Source organism: Sinohyriopsis cumingii, chromosome 5, assembly GCF_028554795.1.
Source record: "Sinohyriopsis cumingii isolate HCF-2022 chromosome 5, ASM2855479v2, whole genome shotgun sequence".
NCBI lineage: Eukaryota > Metazoa > Mollusca > Bivalvia > Unionida > Unionidae > Sinohyriopsis > Sinohyriopsis cumingii.
Window position 1 is genome coordinate 28,990,088 of NC_142965.1, and position 15,382 is coordinate 29,005,469.

Below are 15,382 nucleotides of genomic sequence, written 5' to 3' on the forward strand. Positions count from 1 at the left end.
TAGGAGCATCCTCTGCCTTTTCTGTTAAGCTAGAAAAACAAAATACTTCTCACAGTGGGTTGCCTCCCTTAGCAAGTTAATGTCGCTCAGTATACTTGTTCGTAAAATATTACAGGGAGAAACCTTCCGCTTTGAGAATTGCATAACAATGGCTTTAGTACAGACCGTGAAGATTTTACCCCCTAGGAAGGCATGAGTGTCCGCGAGGGTGGAGAGTCTCTCTCTCTCTCCTATGTTAAAAAGCTTCTATTTACATTTGGATTTGGCAATGTTGTGTGTACTCAGGGCGTAAATGATGAAAATATATTTCTTAGACTGTTCAGCCAGAGATGTGAAGATATTTTTTGGCAAAAGCTGCAAGATCATGTTAAGTCGATAGAAAGACTGCTTTTCTATAGGTCATTGGGAGTAGAATTTGCTGGTCAAAAATATATAGAATTGTTGAGAGATAACATATAATCACTATGCTTAGAACGGGGAACTTGCCAGATAGGGGTAATACCGTAAGATATGAAAGTATCCGCTGTGAGGAAAGATTGTGTCAAATTTGTAAACGGTAACATCGAAAATGAATTACATGTTATTACTGCTTGTCCGCTATATGGAGAAATATGAAGAAAATACTTACCCACTATTGTATATAAAAATCCAACTTTAGAAAAATGTATGTCCTTTATACACAATGATGCTAGTAAAATTATGATGACTATCTTTAGCATTGTTTACTATAAAAGCCTTAAAGATTAGAGACACCGTTTTATCAACGACTCCTGCTACATAAAACTTTAGATCAGTATTACAAATCTTGCTCCTCACAAGTTTTAGGGTTACCCTTTCACCTCTTTGTTTAATTACTGTGCAATATATACTTGTATCTCACCTATATCCGAAGAAAAGCAATAATTAATACTTTCATGTATATTACTTATAAATACGGTTTTCTTTTGTTACGCACTTTAACATTTTTTTTTGTACTGCATGCAGGGCCGTAGAGAGCGATCACGACCCTAGGGTAAGAAACACCTGGGTCTCTCCTAATTCTTGTTCAAACAAAATTTTTCTTTGATAAAATTAAAAAGTCTTGTTAGGCCCGGGCCCCCTTACGGGTTGTTCGGCCTGGGACCTGGGAATATATCCCCGGTTGCCCCTTCCCCCCCCCCTTATCGGCCCTGACCGCATGATGTATGGATATATATCATGGGCCAGTGGCCTAAATTACAAATAAACACTATTATTATTAAACTCCTAGACTGGGATTTCCTTGTCTGGGTGCAATACATACATACATACATACATACATACATATATATATATATATATATATATATATGTATGTATGTATTGCGTTCGTTGTTGGTGATATGTTCTAGGTAGAGTGAGGAATCAAACGTGTCTTTGTTTGGAAGAGAAGTTTCCTCAAACCGTGACCACTTATCGATTTACTCGGAAGGATAAATTCCTTTTTGTTTGAGCAGGTTTCGTCGAGATGAATCAAGACTGGAGAGTTTTTAGCGAGTTCGTCTAGCGATGCTGAGAAAAACCGAAGCGAATCAATAAATCGAAAGGGTCCGATCGAGAACGACATGTACTTTTAAAAATTATGGGGGATGCATGTCATTTTGTTTCCCACCGATTTTAGAAGTTCTTTGACCCGCGGATGGTTTAACGTTACAATGATAAAGTTCCATCATACCTTTGTAAATTATGAGCGATGACTGGAATAATCTGGGGATCTTTGAAGTGGAAGTTGCATTGGAAGTGAGCAGCGCCACGATAACGTCCTGTGATGTGGCAGTGGTCTCTGGCTTTTTATCATGTGGTTTAAAGTACTCTTCACAGATATGACAGCGCTGTGCTTACTTGTGTTGTCGATGTTTTTCTGGCTTGAGTGGAATCAACGGTGCTGGATTTTTTCGGATGTCTGTGATATGTTTGTACTCGGACAGGAGCTGCTCAAATAACCAGACCACACAGTCTGCACCCGGATGATGACAATAAGATGATGACAAGTACTCGTTTGCAGAACATCAAATATTATAGCCGATAGCGCATGGAACGTGTTTTTGCTCCACTTTGGTAAAAGATTGGCCGGGATCAGGATGAGGTCCCTCCACTGTTTCTAATATCGGTTCCGAGTCGAAGACGATATGAAACATATTGGCGTATTTTTGTGGTTTTTTCGAACTGTAAAGTATATTTCCTTCTTCTGGAATCTGAATGGCTTGTGTTTCCTGACAATACTCCAGCGCCAGATGTCCATCAAGCTTTTTTAGTTTCGAAAAACATTGCAGTCATCTGCAGCAGAAATAGGCTCTATCCTCATCTTAACTTGAATTTCCGTCGCTTTTGCCAATAAGGCATGTTTAGTCCTCATGCTTAGTGTATTGCGATCGGCACAGACGGCTAAATTCTTTGATCCAGCTGAAAAATTGTGATTGATAGTCAAGTATGCTGATACTGCTTTGTGAGCCTTTTTTGGAGATCAGTAAGGAGTAGATGATATATTTGTTCTCCTCAAGGCCAAAGGCACTGATAGGTAGATGATCGAGTGCTTCTAATGTGGGGAGGTCTTTATTTCTAGCTGGAAACTGGATATGTTCTTTGTGGTTGGTATTAAAATAGGGTTTATAGTCAGATACGCGATCGACATGATCTTCATCAGGACCAAGCTAAGAAAGCACCTCCCAGACGAGGCAGATGTCGTCCTTGTTTTTAACGTTAACACATGCTTTAGTCGTTAAAATCTTTTTGGGAAGTTTGACAAAGTGACCTCCTCGTGTCGGGCTGTATTTGGAGACTTCAGATTCGACCAATGCATTTCTTCTCTCCTGATAATATTCTATGTTACGTTGGATATTCGACGGTAGTTAATGGGGATACCCTAGCGACAATGGAAATCTCAGTCAAAAAGATTTTGGGACACTCTGGCAACAAGGGGAATTTAACATGAGAAATTTAACATGGATGGGACTATAGAGCGACAAAAAAGAATGGGACAGTATAGCGACAAGGGTATGGAACTGTATAACGACAAGGGAAATTGAACATGGGGAATATGGTGTTGTTTACTGAGAAGGGGACTTACCATTAATATAGGAACAAAGACATATATAACACATACAACATACAAGCACAAATAACTATACAACTAACTAAAAAAATAGGCAAGAAAGCAAATCTTTTCGAGGCATATGAGTGGCCCTGAAAAGAGCCATTTAGTTCATCTTCGTCTATTTTCTCCACTTCTTCCACCATCTTCTCACTTTCTCAATAATTCCTTTATTCTTCTTTTCATCTTCTGACATCCAGTCAGGATGTCCCATAGATCTAAATTTCTCCTGCACTTTGATCCAGTTTTGGTTCATTTTTTTCAAACTTCTCTTTTTTCTTTCTATTTTCTTTATCCTTTGTGGTTTTTTTTTTTGGTTTTTTTGGGGGTTTTTTTGTTGTTTTTTTTTTTCGTTTCTCTCCTTTGCCCGGGTATCTTTAATCTTGTTCATCTCTACTTCCAGCACCTTTCTCATCATTTCTTCTGCTTTCTTTAGCTGGTATAATCCCCACTTCACAAATGACCACTCTGTCCAATACATTGTGTCTTCTAGAAAGCACCTGACTATGATGACATTATCAAGTGCCTCCTTCAAGCTTCCCACTCTCACATATTTTGGTGTAATTAATCTTCTTAATTTCTTCACTTCCTCCTCTATCGTACCTTCTACTAGATCTTTCGCTAATTTCAAACTGGTCACAAAGTCTAGGCTACCTTGATACTTCAATTCTTTCTCAAGCCTTTCCACCACATAGGCTACATCCATCATCCAGAACCAACTGTGTTTGAAATTGATAAATAAATCCATTGACATCTTCGTTTATTCCATATTGAATGTCGCGAATGAAGAATGCTTTGACTTTATATGTGCCGAGCACGGACGTGAAGGAAAACATCCATTACACTTACTTCACATATTATCTACTATCCACAAAGCCAAAATATACTATCCACACACGGGAAGGAGAACAAGCAAACCCAAATATACGTTCCACACAGAGGGAAGAGGGGAAAAAAAACACAAATATACTATCAATACACAGGAAAAGAAAAACAAACAAACCCCGAAATATACTATCAAAACCCCCCAAAATATACTATCCACACACAGGAAGAGGGAAAACAAATAAAAAATATACTATCAAAAAACCCCAAAATATACTATCTACACATGTGAAGGAGAAAAAAATAAAATATTTACTATCCACGCAAACGTACGCAAATGCTTACAAACCCCAAAATCGACTGTCCACACAAACGAACGCGAGCTCATACCAACACAAACACACACAAAATCACATCAGCAAAGGAGTGAGTGTTTAAAATCACACTACTCCACACTCACTCAAATTGGCAACTTGAATCGGATCTTTACTAGAGATTTGGTTAGCCCTGAAAGGGCTTTTGTTAGAACTCCAGATACAGCTCTTAATGTCGGCACCTCCCAGATCTAGCCCCACACACGCATCATCTGCTCCAGTCCTGCTCTCAATTGATGCATCTGGTTGGGAGCGCTGAGGGGTGTTGACTGTCTTCACTCTCCCAGTCTTCACTGTAAGGAATAGCGAAGACTCCCCTCCTTCTCCTGTTCTGCACACGAGGATGCTACCTTCTTTCCTCCTGCAGCCACCGAGGGTCCCGCTCTTTCCTATGCAATTCTTGGTCCCAGACCTCTATTTCTGGGACGACGGATCTCTGTGTTGGTTGTGTCTGTGGTGCTGGAAGTGGTTGTGGAGGTGTCCTCACCATGGGCTTAAAATCACAGCTCTGTCTTAGCATCAAGTGAGGCAGGACAATGTCTTTATTTTCCTTCTCCATTTCTTTCTTCTTTTTCATCCTTCTCTTCTATCCTAGTACATTCCTGGATTTCCTCCATGGTCAGTTCATCTAGGATGCGCCTGGCATATTCCAGGCGCATCTGAAGTTTCGTCAGTTTTGTGAGTCTGTTGCTCATTCTTCACAGTTGATGAATCAACGACGGGTAGCCAGACTGACGAGCTCTCCTTTTAATACTTGTCAAGCACGGACGTGAAGGAAAACACACCTGACACCAAAACATACAAGACCCATATCATTACCCCCAAAATATTGAAGGCGCGTCCCGAAAAGAAACACTTACTCACTTTTTTACTTACAATCACTAATTACAATTCAAATTACACACACACACTAATTTTTGACAAGTTACGGAAACGAAGTGCTTATAGACAAACTTCTAATTAAGTCAAACAAACGAAGTGCTTATAGACACACTTCTATTTTTTAAAAACTTACTAACATATAATTTGCAATTGAATTAGTATGTCTTTTTCTAGAGTATTGGGTAGCCCTGAAAAGGGCTATTATTTTGTGGACAGGGAGTTATCGCAATCTTTTATTGTCTACGATTGCGCCCCCGTCTGTCGGCGGGCTTTCTCATAGGATAGGGTCTGCTTCTTCGGAAAGAGAAGGAGAACTCTTTCGTGTCTACACGGCAGTCGACAAAACCTCTGTATGGTTCCTGCTGCGGCTGCTGCTGCTCTCTCTCTCTGCTTCTAGAGGCTGTACTTCTCCGTCCATTCTTCTTTATCTTTCTTGATTTCCTCTCTGAAAAGCTCTTCTATCAGGACTTCAGTCACTTTTAACATTCTAACATTCTCTATCTCTTTACCTGACACGATGTTAATTCACGTAAACTTCGTTCAGCCTGGCTAGCCTTGAGCACATCTTCATAGGAGGATGAGTCAACAATGGATGGTCAAACTGGAGAATATCGCACTTTATATGGTTCAAGCGCGAACGCGATAGCAAACATCCCTACAATGAGTCGGAACGCTAGGATAGTTTGATTTGAGGGTGAGGGATAGAGAGAAGTTAAAGAGCATGTATCATCATAAAAATTGCAAACAAACGACACACACATTTTTCAAAACCAACATTTGTATTCAAATAACTAACAACCAACAATTAACATTTTTTCAAACAATCAAACAAACTAACAAACATGTTTCAAATAACAACCTATTTTTGACAAGGTTGACAATGTTGTGAAGTGAAGCTAGACTTCCACTGATGGAAGTCATTGGGCCACTGATGTACACTACATTTCCTAGCTAAAGACAAGAGATAACCATAATGGTCACAAAACCATCGATCTACTTTGTCATCGTTTCTAGAAAAGTGACGATCAAAATAAGTTACTAAATGTTCTAAAGAATATCCAAGACTGCGTTGATGAAGAAAATACACACAATATTGTCCACACACCATGGAATATGTGCCTTGTTATTTCACATTATTGAATCGTGTGGTCTGTAAGTTTCTTCTTATAAAGTCGATGATGTCCCCTTCCAAAGGTGGCAATCCATACTAATCAAAATACTTCAGACAACCTTCTTAGGAAAGTAGACGGCTACCCAGTGGGTTCCTGTGAGATGAATGTCGTCCGTGTTGATGACACAAGCTTGATGGTCTTGAGGTTTGGGATGAGGCAGTTCATCTTCACCACACACTACAGGATTCCAAGAAGTAGTGTACAAACTGTGGTTCAAAAGGTAATAAAATTTCCAGGTATCCATTTTTGTGTTGTTTTTTTTTTTTTCTCTCTTTTTTTTTGTTTTTGTCTTCACAGGTAATGATAAGTTGTCAATTCAATCCGAACTTTTTGTTTAAAAATGTCGGACAAGTAACCGTTTCTTCGTTTCGTCTCCGCACTCTGAGCCAAGAGATTTCGATGTGTTGGATCTCTAGAGCCATCAGTGGAGGAGAGGAATGATCAGGCAAGTCTTTATACCACTGGTGCAACACGGCTTCTTCTGAGATGAGACAACAAGCTTCGTCCAGATACTCGGCCAATTTTTCTTGTTGACTCAGCATCAGACATTTATCGTGTTATTTTATTTTCACTAGGATGATCGTTTTGACATCCATAACAATCTTTCTTGGTCCATTCTGTAATTTTTTTCTGCCAAGTGTTTGCCAAAGCAGGAAACTAAATGTTGTTCTTGTTCTGACCATCTGGACTTCATCACTATGTCCTCCTTGTCTTCGTCTTGGAGTTCTACTTCCACGGTAATATCCCGTACTATTTCCATAGATCCTCCAACATTCAAAAAGGGACTACAGTCTTCCATAGTTTCTAAAAGTCTAGAACGACTTCTCTCGAACTGTTGATTTCTATGGTATTATCCAATTCGACATACAGGATGACGTTCACGGTCTCAGGTTCAGCTTTAGCACACTGAAGTTCCACAGGAATCTGACCGGATTTTATAGGGCGCAAATGTCCCTCGTTGCTGCCTTGGTCTGGAGTGAAATCAAAAGCCCAAAAATAGTAGCCTCCTGCATAATCTTCGTACGTAATGCCATGAATGGTGTTGGTTCTTTACGGTGGATTCGTATAGGGATAAGTACGACCTCAAAATAATTCATCTTGACACTAAAGTCAGGTCCGATGGGCCTGGTACACAAGGTTTTGACATCGCGACTAACTTCGATCTTGGACACGTCGTAGTGGGTGGCATGACAAATAGATCCAGTTCCGACTTGGAACAGGCGCAAGACTCCCGGTGCATTATTTTCTTTCTTTATCTCTGTGATTTTTTAATGATTATAAGCGTCTAGGTCTCGAGCAGTTCTTCTTTTCTTAGTCTTTCTAGCGCTATGAGTGTGAAGTCCTCTGGAAGGGTGTCTTCGTCGTCTCTTTCTGCCTTGTCCTTGCTGTGGTGTCAGGGAAGCAGGAATGCCTGACTCAGCAGCGTCCAGTGCTTTAATAGGAGTTTCTCGCCGACCCAAAATGTATTTGGGTCTTTGAAGCAAGACATTTTTGCCTGATCTCAAGGAAGCTTCTTTGACATTTTAGAGAAATTCTTTACCGTGCGTTAATGCGCTATCTTTCAAGGTGTCCAATCATCGTGTCACCATCCGTTTCAACATGGGAGCCACTGAACGAAAGGCCGATTTCAACATATATCCTAAACCATGTCCTCGCTGTCGAGAGACTCCTCGGTACACTGGATACATGACTTACAATTCGTTAGAGAATCGTTTTCGAAAATGGAGTTTCACCGTGACTTTTCCTTTGGAGATTGGAATATTTTGTCCCAGATCTCCTTTTATAGCAATGTTGACAGTGTCGAAATGCGACTTACTGACGGGTAAATAGTGAGAATGTAAACGTGATAGGTATTTCCACTTTCCTGGTCAGTGAACGTGGTAGAATCCACTTTGAAAGGAATTACACGCAGTAACGGTACGGAAGGTGTGTCCCACCACGTTATACTCCACCACATCGGACTATACAAAGATCAAATTCAGTCCTTGGTTCAGTTCTACCGGGAAACGAAAATACTTGAAATTCGGAGAGTCCTTGGTTCAGTTTTACGGGGGATGGAGAAGCCCTGTAAAAATCTATAATACTGTTGGTCTTTGGGCGCAGATTCTTTGCTACCATCTGTGGATGTCCATCCAAAATTTCAAACAAACTACGATTAAACTTAAGGGACACCGTGTCGGTATCCTAAAAGTTTATCAGTAGGCAACGAGCCACTTTATGGTAATCAATCGTAATATTTTTTTGTTTCTGTTCAGGGCTTTGCCAAATGCTAACTCGAACCTGTCAGCAATTGTGCCCACCACATGTTCATCGCTAAAATAATAGCCTGACAGAATTTTCAACGTTTAGATGCTGAATGATGGATTGCTTGCTGATTTTGTGCCACCTGAAAACCCGATTTTATTTAAATAGGCGTGTGGTATTTAAGTGGCATCGTCGTACGCATGAGTCAGCCAAGGTGGTCTAACTGTTTCGCTAAGACTTGCACTTGCAATTTACTTGATTCAGCCAATGTGGGTATGTGAGAAAGCTTGCCAGTAGATTCTCGTGGGTCGGTGGTTCTTTCCGGGGTCTTCCTCCACCATTTATACTGACCGCCATGTATAGCATATCGTGTGCTGAAAATGGCGTTAAACCCTACAACAACAACAACAACAAAAACACAACACACGTCGTAAAGAAGTTTCCTCTTGAACCAAGATTTCTTGGTGTAAAAGATTTTGGTAATCCTCTAACTCTTACTCTGGAACTCATTGTAGTATGGCCAACTTGTAACAAGTAGGATGAGTAGCAACCAAAGTATTCTGGTCCTCGTCCAGTTGAACAATGTCTGACCATTGGAAAACTTTCAAATGAATCAGTCCTCTTTTAGCATTCAGGTAACATTGGTTCCAACATTGATGACATAACGGATGCAGTTGTTATTTGCGTTGGAGTTGTATTGTGACCAGATCTCGGAAAATGGGTTCTCTCAACTCCACAGGCAAACCACGAATGTTCTCTTGTAAAGTATCACTGATCATATCAGTCGGTATTATTTAATTTAAATTCTTCTCCTAGAGCGAAATTAATGGACATAGTAATTTCTGACCACTGCCATTCAGGGTAACGGTCAAGAATGTCAATAAAATCTTCTGATGCAAACGGTCTAAAGCGGATTAATCGGATGAACGCAGACTTGATCCAGAGAAATCTGTCGCGTTTGTTGACTTTATTCACTTTCGTCTTGTGAAATTCTCGACACAGAAGTTCTACAGTCACCAATTGTGATTTTCCTCTGGCAAGTCCTTGCCAAACTTCCTTGTAGATCTTCTCTTGCAATTTGTTTGGTAATCCTTGAACATTATTTTTTAAGTAGGTTTAAATTCTTGTCTAGGGGTTCTCCAACGTTTGACTCCTAGTCAAGCTGGTTTCGTAAACGACATGGTATGCCACTTCAATGACTAGGTCCCACTAAAGGTAGATAGTGACAATCCGGAGACCATCGAGCATGTTCCAGGTAAGCCGAATCATTCTGCTTCCACTGGTGTAGTGACACACCACAACTGAAGCACTTGACTTTATCCACTTCGCCCAAGTAGAAAAATCCGGCTCTGGCTAATGCTTCCTCCCAGATATTTAGGCAATTTTCCTTGGAACGTTTGGATTCGACTTTCAACTTCGTATTATTCAGACAAACGCACAGGGAACGACTATTCCTCTTTTACAGGCTCATTTCGATGAGGGTTCGGTGATATTCGCAGGAGTTTGCTCAGTTTTGGATGACATCCTTAGGGTGGTAGACTCATGGTCTCGCGTGGAGGTTAACGTCCACCATGAAACCAGTAAAGAGTCTACGATAACGAGTGGCATCGTTTTCGCATCCGTCAGGTTTGACACGCACATAATCACTTTCCACGATCGGTGTAGTGGTAGTAGTAGTAGTTATAGCAAAGTTCCAATGATGTGGTACTGCGTCGCTGAGGTCACAACGTACGGTCTCGTTCTCATCGCAAGGCACAGCGTCACACTCCACTTGAGAATCCCCAAACTTGAATGGTGTCTGTTTAAAAAGATTCATCTTTCTCGCTTGGTCTTGGTAGTGGCAATGAACTATCGGTCTTGGACGTTGTCCCTTTTTATATGCTGACCAATATCGACGTGACCGTACGGTAAAGTGAAGTGGTTTGGAAGCCGCACTCGGTTCTGGTAGACAATTTGATACAGTTTTTCCAAGGGTCGACTGACGATTTGGTGATTGGGTCAACTTACAATCTTGTGCGGTTTGTAGGTGGTCACTTTGACGTTTCTATCCTGTACCGACTGCAAGGCTTCTTTCAATAAGCTAAAGTTCACCGCTCGACTGTTGCGATAATTGAGAGTTAATCCTTTCACTTTACATTCCGTGTGCACTTCTCCTTGTTTGTCCCGGTATTCGTATCCGTAATTTTTAGGATCGCCACTGTCAAAACTTAGAATCTTGTCGTCGGGGTGTTTGTCCGGCCAAGCTCCTAAACGGTCTCCTTCGATGTCAGGGTGAAGTTGACCCAGGAGATCGATGTTGATCCAACTGTCCGTGTCGAAGTACAGGATGCGATCACCTAACAGTTCTAAAGCTTCGTATAATTTTAAGCGAGCATGGGCTATCACGTAGGCCGCAATGATGACATTTCCAATTTCGTCCGCTTGCACAAAGTCCAGTTCTTCTTCGTAGCTGACGAAGACGTCCACGTGTTTCATGTATTTATTTTTGTCGTGAATCTTATGAAGGTAACGGGGAGGTTCTGTCAAATACTTTGTCTTGGTTAAACACAGTCGTTGTGCCATTTTCCCCCACAAACAATTTAACATCACTTTCGTCTTCCTTCATTTTTCTCCACGTGGTCTATAGCGATGCCTTCCTGCTCCCAGTATTTCTCTTTGAATTTCTTTTGGCCTTCGGGAGTCTGGCACCAGGAAGGATATCCACTGGCTTCTTGTTTCAGTTTCAAAAAGGCATCCACGTAGTCTGCGAAAATGCCTTTCTGAGTCTAGTCGCCCTTATGGTGCTGTTCTGTTTTTGGAAAGTGGTAAATTTCGTACACTTCTGATAGTTGGTATCCCAGGTCCAGAACTTTGAACAATTTGACACTGACCCACGTTCCCGTCAATGCGCGTTCCTCCTTGGTGTGCCGACAAGGTTGGTCTTGGTTACACATTTCGGCACAAGTACGGCACAAGGGAAACATCAGTTTTACTCGGCAATGGTGAGGTAAAACGAGATGGTACAAGTCTTTGAGAGGCAAGACTTTACACTTGATCAATCCTCCGTATTGTCGAATGTTGTCCACATCGATGTGTTTCGTCAGCAATTGCAGGTGACCTGGGGAAAAGCGACAATATATGCACACGTAAGGATACAGTGAATACATGTCCAAGTATTTCATTTCTTCTCCTTTCTCCTCGTCGGCTTGGTACAGCAAACAGGTAGCATTTGTCCGTCCTCCGTACAAATTTTCCGGTGGGTTCAGCAACTTGTAAATTTCCGCGATGCGTTTAAACTCGGGATCGGTTTTCAAACGGTGATCGTACTCGTGTTCCCACATTTCCACTACTTGTTATTCTGGCTGTTCTAACTTCAAGCGTCGCTGACAAGTGGCTTGGTACAAGTCTTCCATGGTCCGTTGTAAAAACTGATTTTTGGTGTGACATGGAGGGTAGCAGAGGGGACATCCGTGAAATAAGCAACCGTGAAACTCGTACACGACTTGGGGGTTTTCTAAGTCCCAACTATCCACCGAATAGGTTCCTATGGTTTTTTCTCCTCCTCCGTTGCGGACATGTTGGATCGATTTGTCTTCCTTGTCGCACAAGTAATGTCGCCAGCGTAGGGCTTTGACCGAGTATTGACGTTTGACAAAGATCGTCGTTTGAGGGCTGATGACAGCCAGGGTGTTTTCGGGCATGAATCTTTGACGATACACTAAGGAACACACTTTGGCAATGGTGCAGTCTTCTTTCAAAGGATCGATCCCTCCGTATTCCATGAACAGTTGTTGAAATTTTCCACAGCAACGCCGTAAAATGTCCACGTCGGAAAGACAATACTTTAACATTTCTTCCTGAAAGTCGAAAGGGTCCGAGGCGTGAGCCTGGTACCAAGCGTAGAAAGCTTCTCATTGTTTTGTGCACATGTTGTCAGTATTGTAGTCGTGATCCTCAGGCAAATGGGGTAGAACGGCGTGTTGATTGGCTTTGGTATTGAAAAAGTGTGTAACATAACCTTTGGCCATTTCTGACATTCCAAACGTTTTAGGCATTCGACTCAAAGGGATGACCAAGTAACTCATCGAATCTTTAAACTGCCTTTGTACCACTTGCATGGAAATGATTTTGGCTCCGTTCAAAGTCACTTTCGGACGTTCGGTACTTTGCTCCATATGTTATCTGAGAAGAAATTGTCCATCGTATCCTGAGAAATTGTGAGCCATCGCCGTGGCATGGCGATGGTAATCTCAGTAACGTTCGATGTTCTCTTGACTCCACGTCTCGTCGATGGGGTCTAATATCCACTGGGCGAAATTGGCTAACGTGTTAGGTCCCCGAAAGATTTTATCACGTCCTCCAGGAATCTTGCTGCATTGAGAGCAATGACTAAAGATAGGCTCTTGGATATACTTCTCGCAAGCACGATGAGCCACACAGAAATTAGGAATGTGAATGCCAGTCTCTTGCATGCATTCGAAATCGAAAAAGATGTAATTGACTTTCTTCTTGTCATATTCTTCCTCTTGATATTTGGATTGGTATTTTTGAATGTAGCATTCGTGTTTCAAGTCCACGATTTGGCGACACATGTGGCATAGTTTTTTCCCTCGACAAACGTGTGCCTTGGCACTATTGGTACGTACGCCTTGACCACAAGTAGGGCACAATCTCAGGAATTGGCAAGCACTATTCTGCTGTCAACCTTGTGTCTTCAGATGTTGTTGGTAACAGGTTGAAATTACAAACTGCGCTTACAAGCAGGGCAATGCACTCGTTGTTGCTCGTCGTTAATACGGGGTTGAGAGGCCAAACATCCCTCACATTTTGATCCACAATGCTTGCGTTGCTCTCAATTGTTATAGCCGTAGTCACATTTCTCGCAATAATAGCCGTATCCCAGGAATGCAGTGATACTGGTAATGGCATCGAAATGTTCATCGTGATAATAGACGTGAATGTATTTTCCGTCTTTGAAATTTTTGCCTCGAAACAACAGAGGACCATGCACTTCTTGAAGGTTTACTTTCAATGTGTAGCGTGGAGCTAAGACATCTTGCAACTTTTGCATTTCAGGAATGCCACAGGGTGTGTCTTTGGATATCCCCGCTTACTGTAACGGGAGTTTTGCTTCTCTTCGTTCTTTGGCTCGGTCCGATCGTTGAATAGTTTTTCAGGCTCTTTTCCATTCTACCGTGGCGTTCTTGTCGGCATACATTCGTCCCACCACGATGGCACGGGCTAAACACATCTGGTTTTGAGGATTGTAATTCGGACGAGGCTCGTTTTGGTGCTACGAAGGTCGTCTACCAATAACACCTTTTTGCACCCTGTCCCTTGGGGAAGAGACACGTGGGTCATGAACAGTTTCGCTTTTCCATCGGTGATGTGAAACTTGTAGTTTGATTGTTCCACGTGTTGAATCTTGTCGATGACTTTGAAAGGTGTTAATTATGTCGGGCTGCTAAACTCGATCCAGACAAGGGACTTCAAACTATCATGATGAATGGAAAGTCTCAAGCGATCGTCTTCTTTGGTTTGACATTGTCGTTTCAGTGTGCTTAACAAAGAATCCCACACCTCGGTGATGAACCCCTCTGCTTTCTCTAATGATACTTCGGACTTGAAGTCTTTAAACTTCACCGTGTACGTAAAAGCCGTAGTTCTAAATTTTCTCGAGGAGCGCTTTTCAGTTTCTCTAATGTGGTAACACTTTTCAGGGTTTACTAATGCTGGTGAAATTTGATTGGGTGGATAATCTCTGGGTCTGGATTCTGGCTCACTGATGTCATCTTTAATATCGCTGGCAAGAATTTGTGCCAACACTTCAGCTACTGTTCGAGGCGATAAATCAAGTTTTTGCCTCTTACTTTCTTCTCCTTTCTCCACGACATGATGCGATCGTTTCATCTTTACTGCAAAAGTCAAATGACTACATTTTGAACGCCATGGTTCCCTTTATATCCATGCCAGACTAGTGTATATATAAAGGGTTAGTGTCTTCCCTTCAAGTATTCATTTCACTCTCAAGCCGACCAGAACGATGGAAGATCCCACACAGATCGAACTTCTGATCAGAGCTTTGCAAGGTGTCATACGAAAGTGTCCTTCAGACAAGCCGACGGATTAATCCCCCTCCTTTCGAGATAAAAGTCAAGATATTTGCTATATCTGTAAGAAGAAAGGACACTGGGCTACAGAATGTCCAGACCGTCAAAAACGCAAGACAGGCATTAAATTGACAAAAGTCAAGATACACTTGGAATATAGTCGAAATTATAGTACAATTTTGAAATGTGTAATCAAGCTTGAGAACTCATGACATAGCTCATATAATTCGGATTTGCAGAACTAAGAAAGTACTTTTTGAGGAAATTCAGGATGTAAAACTGTAAGTATATTTTTTGCCATTCGCATTACCAGCTAAAGAAGACAAGTTTATGTCTTGTCACTTGCATGTTATTTGTTGTAAGGACACTGTCTGGCGTCTACTGTATAGCTAGCCTAAATCCGAAACATTGTATCAAAAAAGTTAACGCGGAATGTACCAAAGCAGCTGGTATGTGGCAGTGCACGAGACATCTGCTTTAGTTCATTAAGAAACAAATATCATCAACCAAGACATAAAGCGCCTACTACACGAGTGTACATGATTTGTTTACAAATCAAAAGTGCTGGTGTCTGTGTACATTGTTTGTTTACAATAGAAAGTCTCGTGGGTCGGTGGTTCTTTCCCAGGTTTTCCCGGGTTCTTCCTCCACCATTAATACTGGCCGCCATGTATAGCCAATCGCGTG